This window comes from Paramisgurnus dabryanus, chromosome 5 (assembly GCF_030506205.2).
Source record: "Paramisgurnus dabryanus chromosome 5, PD_genome_1.1, whole genome shotgun sequence".
Classification (NCBI taxonomy): Eukaryota; Metazoa; Chordata; class Actinopteri; order Cypriniformes; family Cobitidae; genus Paramisgurnus; species Paramisgurnus dabryanus.
Genome location: NC_133341.1, coordinates 38,153,138 through 38,163,124, shown reverse-complemented (window position 1 = coordinate 38,163,124; position 9,987 = coordinate 38,153,138). Strand labels below are relative to the sequence as shown.

Genomic DNA, 9,987 nt, shown 5'->3' with positions numbered 1-9,987 from the left:
TTGGCCGTCACCGAGGCCGAGAACGTCTCCACTGGGACACTTTTTAATACTGCCGCTTCTAAAGCACACGCAACTGTTGCTGTCCGTGATATCGAAGTCATCTCTATTCTTACATAGCACCATTGACACTGATGTTGCGTCATTTGAGTGTTGCTCATCCATGTCATCACAGTTTCAGTGGGTTTCCTGGGGATCATTATGTGATTGCTATGGTGTACTTTTTTAAATCAAAATCCTGTCTGATTGCTTAAAAAGGATTATCATGACAAACCTAAGATTTAATCAGTTATAAGACACTGGTAAGAGATTAATTATCTCATTCCCCGCCAGCCTTTTTTTGAAAAGCATTGAGAAGCATGTCCAGTTTCACAAAATGCCTTCCAGGAAAATGCTCTTTTAAAAATATATAATCATAGAAATATATCAAAAGAAAGAACAGGGTCCGTGTAACGCTTTTCAGTTCTTTTTTCAATTTGCACCATCAAAATTAATCAAATGAAAAATTGGTTTCAAACTTTCATTTTTCAATTTTCATGAGTACTTTATAAACGGAAAATTGTCTCTCGGTTTAATTTTCAATTCTACGTGTTTAGGTTGTTGCTTTAGAATTTCAGGTTTTGGAACAAACAGAAAAATGACGGCTTGTTCTAATTTTCCATTTCTGTGTTTGCGCTTGCGGCTGGAACGTACCATTATCGCCGGGGGTGGAGTGTAGTCTACAGCCGGTCACGGACCCACAGCGCTATCGCGTTAAATCTCACCATATTTATCTTCTCTATGTATATTACACATTTATTAAATATATTTTGAATAACAATAATGCCTGTAAACATTTATCTATCGGACCTCAGTTGCCGTTTTGGTTTTTATCAGTAGATGGCGATGTAACGACCTGGCAGTTAATGCATGCACTCAAGACGTGATGGATAAACCTGTATCTGCCGCAGTTCAGCCTGCATAATGGCTCGAAAATTTTAATCATGTTACCCCGATATATTACGAGCTTGGTAGCGAGTCAGGTTTGTCACCTGAAAGTTGCCGTTTAGAGTCTCACGGGCGGCCGCTTGTGCAAGGCACCTTCCATTGCTCCCCGGGGGCTGGGCGCCCACTGCTCCGGGTGTGTGTTCATAACTGGCAGTGCGTGTGTTGCTTACTTACTGGATGCATTCCATATTTTAAACCATGTCACTTTTGTTTTCCTTTTTAAAAAACTTTATTAGGGTATGAGCCACGAATGCCCACCCCGTGACGCCTGCCCTGTTATATTGGCTCATTTACTAAACAGAGGCGTCATGCCCATTCAAACTGAGGGGGCACCTGCCCCCTTGGTTTTTTTGAGCCAATGGATTTTGCATCCAACCTCAAAATCAAATAAGCGTCCATTAATCTGTTATTTGACTTTTAATCTGTTAATATGCACAATATTATACATTCTGTGCTGCATCCTTGTCACTTTTCGGAGATTTTCCGATAGTGTTTTGATCATGTTACATTACTTTTATTCTGGCGGCAGCTGGTGCTGCAGTCAGAGCGCAGTCGCAGACGTCATCAGTGTCTGGGCGCGCTCACGAGCTCTCTGCTGTTGCTGCTGCATTTGGCTATCTGAGGAATTAAAACGTGTTAGAAACGCTCACAACATTTCCAAACCCCAGTACGGTAATGTGCAGTTAACCTTCTCTGTGTAGAAAATGTATGGTTTTAAATGTGACCGTCTCAACGTTATATTAGCAGAGATTCATCTTCTTGGCACAACGCCAAAGTTCGCCAAAGTTCACGCGGGCGCGGAATCTCACATGCTCACATATGAGGTAAAGTTTAATGCAAAAATCCGTTCCTCTAATAATTGTATCTAAACATATTTTTTAAAATCATTATTGAACATTAAAATCAATCACGTGGCTATAGCTGATGTCATTTTCGTTGTTTATATACTTTATGGATTTAAAATTACATTAATTTTATATGATAATGTAGTTGTTGTGCAAAATGCATTAATGACACAATTAAACAAGCCATTAAGACTTAAATAAAACATGCCGTTTCAGATGTGAATATGATGCAAATGTGTCATTATTCCGATTGAATAGTATTTGATATGAAAGTTAGTCATCACTTTTATTTTGGAGGTTTTTGCATGAAAGCAGGGGTTTTCAGATTGTTAGAAATGTAAGTGCCATGGAAAAGACTGAAAGCTCTATAATATTTCGTTTGATGTCTGTGTATGCACAAATTTCTGTGAGCTGTTGACACTGTGCCCCCTTAAAAAAAAATTGGTGCATGACGCCCCTGTTACTAACCATATTAATATTTGAGATATCCACAGTGTATCCATTCCCAGCTCTTCTACCAGCTAACAGATCACACCTACAGTGGTGTTAAAAACATGGTACTAATAAAAGTGAATAAATTGCAAAAAAATTATAAAGTGATATTATTTCTTTAAATGTATTGAAAACATTACACATTTAATTCCAAAACAAAGCATTAACAACTTAGAGGTGGTTTCGCGGACAGGGCTTATCCTAGTCCCAGACTGAAATGCATGTTTGAGCTGCCTTAATTTAAAACAGTATTCACAGTTCCTGTCAATTTTTAGGTTTGTGTCAGAAACTGCATTTTTAATGTCACCCCACAAGTTTTTAATGGCGCAGAGAGATCAGAGGATTGAGTTGGCCACTTTATAATCTTAATCCTTTTTGTCTGGAACCAGATTTTGCCCTCTTGCTTTTGTGTTTGTTGTCTTGTTGACACCCATTTTAGGGGCATTCCTCTTCGGCAAAGGGCAACATAACCCTTCAAGTATTCTACTGTAGTCAAACTGATCCATGTTCCCTTGTATTTGATAAATAGTCCCAACACGGCAGTATGAAAAACATCCCAATCCCATGACTTTTACACCGCCATGCTACACTGTACTGTGGCTTGAATTCAGTACGGTTCTGTAAAGAGCCCAAAAAGAAAGATTTTAATCTTATCAGGCCACAAAATGTTACACAATTTTTCTTTGGGCCAGCTGATGTATTGATGTAATTCTATAGATGTCTTTTTTCAACAGTGGTGCTTTACTGGGGCTTCTTGCATCAGTGACTGTCACAAGATCATCATCTTTTATCTTTCTAAAGGTTTTCAAATTTTTAATCAAATTGCTCTGTTCCTCTGAGCAATGTTTGAAAAGACCCATTTTATTCAGAAATTCAGCAGCATATTATATATTTTATAACAATGGGCAAAACATTTGCCTTCTCTCTTTCTTAATAAAGGACAGAAAGAAGCTGTTTTCACAGAATGTTTTCAACTCATTTTAAACTTCATACTGCTATTACTGTATTTTGATCACGCCACTTTCAATAAATGAATCTATAACTCAGAGCAAGTAATGTGTATATCATTACCAATGGCTCTATTTTTTTCTATAAATAATTTCCAGAAATATTACTACTACTAATAACAATAGTGGTTTATCAGGTTACTGATGTTGCACTGCTATTTTTTTAACACCACTGTTTATGATCATGCAGCATAAAATTATAAAATGTTTGCAATTTATTCACCTTTATTAGTACACTACTATGTTTTTAACACCACTGTAGGTGTGATCTGTTAGCTGGTAGAAGAGCTGGGAATGGATACACTGTGGATATCTCAAATATTAATATGGCTAGTAAATGAGCCAATATAACAGGGCAGGCGTCACGGGGTGGGCATTCGCGGCTAATAAAGTTTTTTAAAAAGGAAAACAAAAGTGAAAGTGACATGGTTTTCAAGTAAGGAATGCATCCAGTAAGTAGTCAACACACGCACTGCTAGTCATGACACCCGGAGCAGTGGGCACCCAGCGCCCGGGAAGCAATGGGTAAAGTGCCTTGCTCAATGGCACGTCCCAAGCGGCCGCCCGTGAGACTCGAAACGGCAACTTTCAGGTGACAAACCTGACTCACTACCTCGTAATATATCGGGGTAACATGATTAAAATTTTCGAGCCATTATGCAGGCTGAACTGCGGCAGATACAGGTTTATCCATCACGTCTCGAGTGCATGCACTTACTGCCAGGTCGTTACATCGCCATCTACTGATAAAAACCAAAACGGCAACCGAGGTCCTATAGATAAATGTTTACAGGCATTATTGTTTTTCAAAATATATTTAATAAATGTGTAATATACATAGGGGAGATAAATATGGTGAGATTTAACGCGATAGTGCTGTGGGTCCGTGACCGGCTGTAGACTACACTCCACCCCCGGCGATAATGGTACGTTCCAGCCGCAAGCGCAAACACAGAAATGGAAAATTAGAACAAGTCGTAATTTTTCTTTTTGTTCCAAAACCTGAAATTCTAAAGCAACAACCTAAACACTTAGAATTGAAAATTAAACCGAGAGACAATTTTCCGTTTGTAAAGTACTCATGAAAATTGAAAAATGAAACTTTGAAACCAATTTTTCATTTGATTCATTTTGATGGTGCAAATTGAAAAAAGAACTGAAAAGCGTTACACGGACCGAACAGAACCTCTGCTTTTAAACAAACAATAAACCAACAAAATGGGGTAAAACAAAAACGTTTTATCCTAACTATATTTTTTCTCTGCTTATACTCTTAAATATGGCTATAATAATTTAATATAATAAAAATAAAATATTTTTTTAGCAAAAAGCTGAAATAATTGAATTTTTGTAAGGAATTTTGTTAGAAATCAGGGTTACACTTTAATTTAAGGCGTCACTGTTACATTGTAATTATATTTTTAAGTACTAAGTAATAATTATCAACAACATGTACTTACTGTAGGGTTGGGGTTAGGATTAGGGTTTGGTTTAGGATTAGTTGCATGAAATTATGCATAATTACCTGTTATTACTAAAATAAAGTGTTACCGAAATCAGATTATAAATGATTATCAAAACATACAGAGGCGCGGGAAGATATTTTCGTTAGGGGGTGCGGGGGGGGGGGGGGGGTTATGGAACGTAGAGTTATAGAATTCTAATGTTGTTCACAAGCTCTGTATTCTGCAGACCACTCTACCTATGTCTTCTTTTAAAATCTCACTCGCCCCTCCCATCCATAAAGTAGCCTACAGCTGAGCTGACGGAGCATACAAACTTTATAGCCTATTGCAACATAGTTGAGTTTAGATTCTCTGCCCGGGACGTTATTTTCCGCTACTATCCTCGGCCGGGCCCATATAAGCATATTTTTAATCATTACTTCCCTTGTGAAAAATTAGCGTACTTAAGTGTATTGAAAGCATACTTTTTGTGTGCTTAAAATAATAAAAGTATACTTTTTGAGAAGTGCACTTGCTGATAATATAATATAATATAAATTAAAGACCACTTAAGCGTACTTAAATGGAATACACTTTAATGACACTATTTATTAACACACTTAAGTGCACTTTTTACAACTGCACTTTGTAAGAATATGTATTTAATTTTAACTTATATTAAGTACACTTTCATCATAATATTTATAAACACACTTAAGTGCACTTTTAAAAATGCACTTTTAAATAATGTCTAATTAAGCTTAACTTAAAGAAAGTACACTTTCATCATAATATTTATAAATACACTTAAGTGCACTTTTAAAAATGCACTTTGTAATAATATCTAATTAATTTGAACTTATAGTAAGTACACTTTCATTATAATATTTATAAACACACTTAAGTGCACTTTTAAAAATGCACTTTGTTATAATATCTAATTCATTTGAACTTATAGTAAGTACACTTTCATCATAATATTTCACTAACACACTTAAGGACACTTTTTAAAAATGCACTTTGTAATAATATCTAATTAATTTTAAATTATAGTAAGTACACTTTCATCATAATATTTATAAACACACTTAAGTGCACTTTTAAAAATGCACTTTGTATTAATGTCTAATTAAGCTTAACTTAAAGAAAGTACACTTTCAACATAATATTTATAAACACACTTAAGTGCACTTTTAAAAATGCACTTTGTATTAATGTCTAATTAAGCTTAACTTAAAGAAAGTACACTTTCAACATAATATTTATAAACACACTTAAGTGCACTTTTAAAAATGCACTTTTTAATACTGTCTAATTAAGCTTAACTTATAGTAAGTACACTTTCATCACAATATTTCTTAACATACTTAATTACACTTTTTAAAAATGCACTTTGTCTAATTTAGTTTTACTTAAATGTAACCCTGGTTAAATAATTAAATATTATTATTTTAAAAGTGTGCTTAAATATAATAGAGACTATTCATACATCTACATTTATTTTATAAATGAGGAAATACATGTGAATAGTTCAATCTGAATTATAAATCTGAAATGAGTAAACCAATCAGAGTGTTTAATTGTAAGCTCCGCCCCTTTTTTGCTTTCGGATCGCGTCTCAGTTCAGAGGAGAGATGCAGAGCAACAGAGACACTCGATCTAACGCGAGAGTTTTTAATTTGATTAAATATGACTCCTAAGTTCATATAAACTGAAGAAATCAGAATTTAACTTGCATATATTCAATGATACAGCGTGATTGTGTGGATTGAGCACTTTTTGAGCTTTCATTTTGACCTGGTGAGTTTGTTATAATTACCAATGTTATAATTAGCCATAAAAACGAATGTCAACACTTTAAATGTCATATCATTTTATTTTTTTAATCCAAACGAGACAAAATGGCGTTATATTGTGATGTTATATGGGTTGGATTGTTCATTGCAGTGTGATTATGTTAAACCACATGGTGCGTTGTGTTCACTGCTGTTCGCTGACGCCATTTTGGTTGCACGTGCCTGTGAAAGACAAAAAGAGAGAGAAACACGTGAATGGACAGGTATTTGTATAAATTGTCATTTATTATGATGATGGCACTTATGTATGTATTTTGTTTGTTTCCTGTATTATGTACAATTGTTAATCATTATTGATACACAATATTTAATGTTTTTTTCCTTTCGTATGAACATTCCTTGAGCTGAATTTTCCTAATTGATGGCGAGCCTCCCATTTCGACCTGATTGGATCACGAATCTAGAGGAAAGGACAATTTTCTATTTTAAATATTTTTCTTCAGACAAGTAAGAGGATACATTTCAGAAACTGTTTCCTTATTTTGTTTGTTTACTTTATTGAACTGAAACATTTCAGAAGCACAATTCTGATAATTTAAGACTGATCAATACTCCAATTGATAAGAACTTTGAACTTGAATACTGATTTTAGTGTGTTACATATATAATTTGTACCATCTTTGTACATTGATTGTGACTGCGATTTCTGTAAATGAGAAGTAATTTAGAGGGTGCAACCATAGTATATATAGTTAATTGTATTTTCATTGTTGTTTACTATTTTTTTGATTAAGGAAAGAAAAAGAAAGGTTTCTCAATAATCAAAGTAAAATAATTTATTAATCAACTTACCTTCTGTCTTTGCTTGTTGCTCACTATCACTGCTACCTCCTCCTTCGTACGGTGCACCCTTCTGATCTTATTATTATGCCTGGTCCATAAGTAAGTGAGTTAATACCCGCTACATAAAGAGTACACTTTCATGGCAATATTTCTAAACACATTTAATAAAAGATCATTAGACTGATGTGACCTACCAAAGACTTGTTAATTTAAAGTTCATGCAGTTCTTTTTTAGTTGTCTGTTAAAATGTTAAAAAATAATAACTTTGAGTTTATTTTTTTCTAAGGGATGTAATTATTCAATATTGATAGTTGCTTGTTTGATTCCAATTTAACAATATTAAAATGAGTTTTTTTTGTTTGGACATATACAACTCATAATTAATTTATTAAATGTACTTTTGCAAAACAAAAAATCTGATTCATAATTTGACTACCAAACTGTTTTATTGTCAGTGTAAGCATTGTGGTTTTTGTTTGTTTGCAATGCATTAAACTGAAATGAATACATATTTAATTAACTAGATTTGTTTTTCAGTATTTTGAGAAGTACATAACCATATTTCACATACAATAGAAGTAGTTAAAGTACATACTGTAGAAAGATGCAATGAAATCACTTCACTGCACTGAAATCACAGTTCAACTGATTGCATTTAATTTTATATATTGGGATTTATTTGGCAAACTTGTATTTGAAACATTACATTTAATGAGTAATTAAATGTACTGTTAATATACATTAACTTATTTTTAATTTCACATTAATTGCTTGACAGTAGATTGAACAGTGCAATTTAAGTATATTGTAAAAACACTAGAAGCAATTATGAAAGTAGATATAAAGTTGTAATAAAGTACCAATTAAGTTGTTCCAAAAAATCACTCTTAATGGCAACTTATTACATTTTATTTCAACTTAATATATGATATATGTGAAATTAATTACACTTAATGTGCATTCAGTGTGCCGAAAAGATTGCATTTAATTCACACTTAAGAGTATTGTTAACAGACATTAAATTGCATTTTAAATCACATTAATTTCATGTCATTATATTGTGTAGTGCACTTTAAGTATATTTTAAAAACACTAGAAGCAATTATGAAAGTAGATATAAAGTTGTTATAAAGTACTAATTAAGTTGTTCCAAAAAATCACTCTTAATGGCAACTTATTACATTTTATTTCAACTTAATATATGATATATGTGAAATTAATTACACTTAATGTGCATTCAGTGCGCCGAAAAGATTGCATTTAATTCACACTTAAGAGTATTGTTAACAGACATTAAATTGCATTTTAAATCACATTAATTTCATGTCATTATATTGTGTAGTGCACTTTAAGTATATTTTAAAAACACTAGAAGCAATTATGAAAGTAGATATAAAGTTGTAATAAAGTACTAATTAAGTTGTTCCAAAAAATCACTCTTAATGGCAACTTATTACATTTTATTTCAACTTAATATATGATATATGTGAAATTAATTACACTTAATGTGCATTCAGTGCGCCGAAAAGATTGCATTTAATTCACACTTAAGAGTATTGTTAACAGACATTAAATTGCATTTTAAATCACATTAATTTCATGTCATTATATTGTGTAGTGCACTTTAAGTATATTTTAAAAACACTAGAAGCAATTATGAAAGTAGATATAAAGTTGTTATAAAGTACCAATTAAGTTGTTCCAAAAAATCACTCTTAATGGCAACTTATTACATTTTATTTCAACTTAATATATGATATATGTGAAATTAATTACACTTAATGTGCATTCAGTGCGCCGAAAAGATTGCATTTAATTCACACTTAAGAGTATTGTTAACAGACATTAAATTGCATTTTAAATCACATTAATTTCATGTCATTATATTGTGTAGTGCACTTTAAGTATATTTTAAAAACACTAGAAGCAATTATGAAAGTAGATATAAAGTTGTAATAAAGTACTAATTAAGTTGTTCCAAAAAATCACTCTTAATGGCAACTTATTACACTTTATTTCAACTTAATATATGATATATGTGAAATTAATTACACTTAATGTGCATTCAGTGCGCCGAAAAGATTGCATTTAATTCACACTTAAGTGTATATACTTAAAGTGTATTATTTATGTAATAAGTACACTTTATAAAAGTACACTTAAGCACACTTTTTTTTCACAAGGGTTTATAAGCCCAATTGGGAAGATTATTCTATAATCAGAAATATTATATATACTGTAGGCCTAGACTATGTTTGGGCCAAAGTAACAAATGTGTCCAAAAAGTTACACAAATTACAAAATGATTTGTAAAAGTTACAAAATGCAACGCAAGTCATGTGCGGAGTCTCCTCTGGCATGCATTAGGCTACGCACCGGGAATGCTGTGCTGTATGGTTGAGCTTAAGTGCAATATAGATTTTAAAGATGTAAATAAAAAAGAAAAACAGGAGAATTAACTTTGAGCAAGTTTGGAGGAAAGTCGGAGGTATGTAACCAGTTTATGTACACATATGCCTGGTGCCAGTACGCCTTTTTTGTTGTCCTTTGGTTAAGTTTTTAATATTTTTTAAC

The 9,987-nt window shown here is 32.8% G+C and overlaps 1 long non-coding RNA gene across 1 annotated transcript; it reads left to right on the top strand.

The window, feature by feature from the left end:
- The first annotated feature begins 6,011 nt into the window (after positions 1-6,011).
- LOC135774515 (uncharacterized) lies at positions 6,012-7,420 on the top strand. The gene is made up of 2 exons (XR_010543715.2): positions 6,012-6,573; positions 6,721-7,420. It is a non-coding gene; the product is annotated as an uncharacterized lncRNA (long non-coding RNA).
- The last annotated feature ends 2,567 nt before the right edge of the window (positions 7,421-9,987 follow it).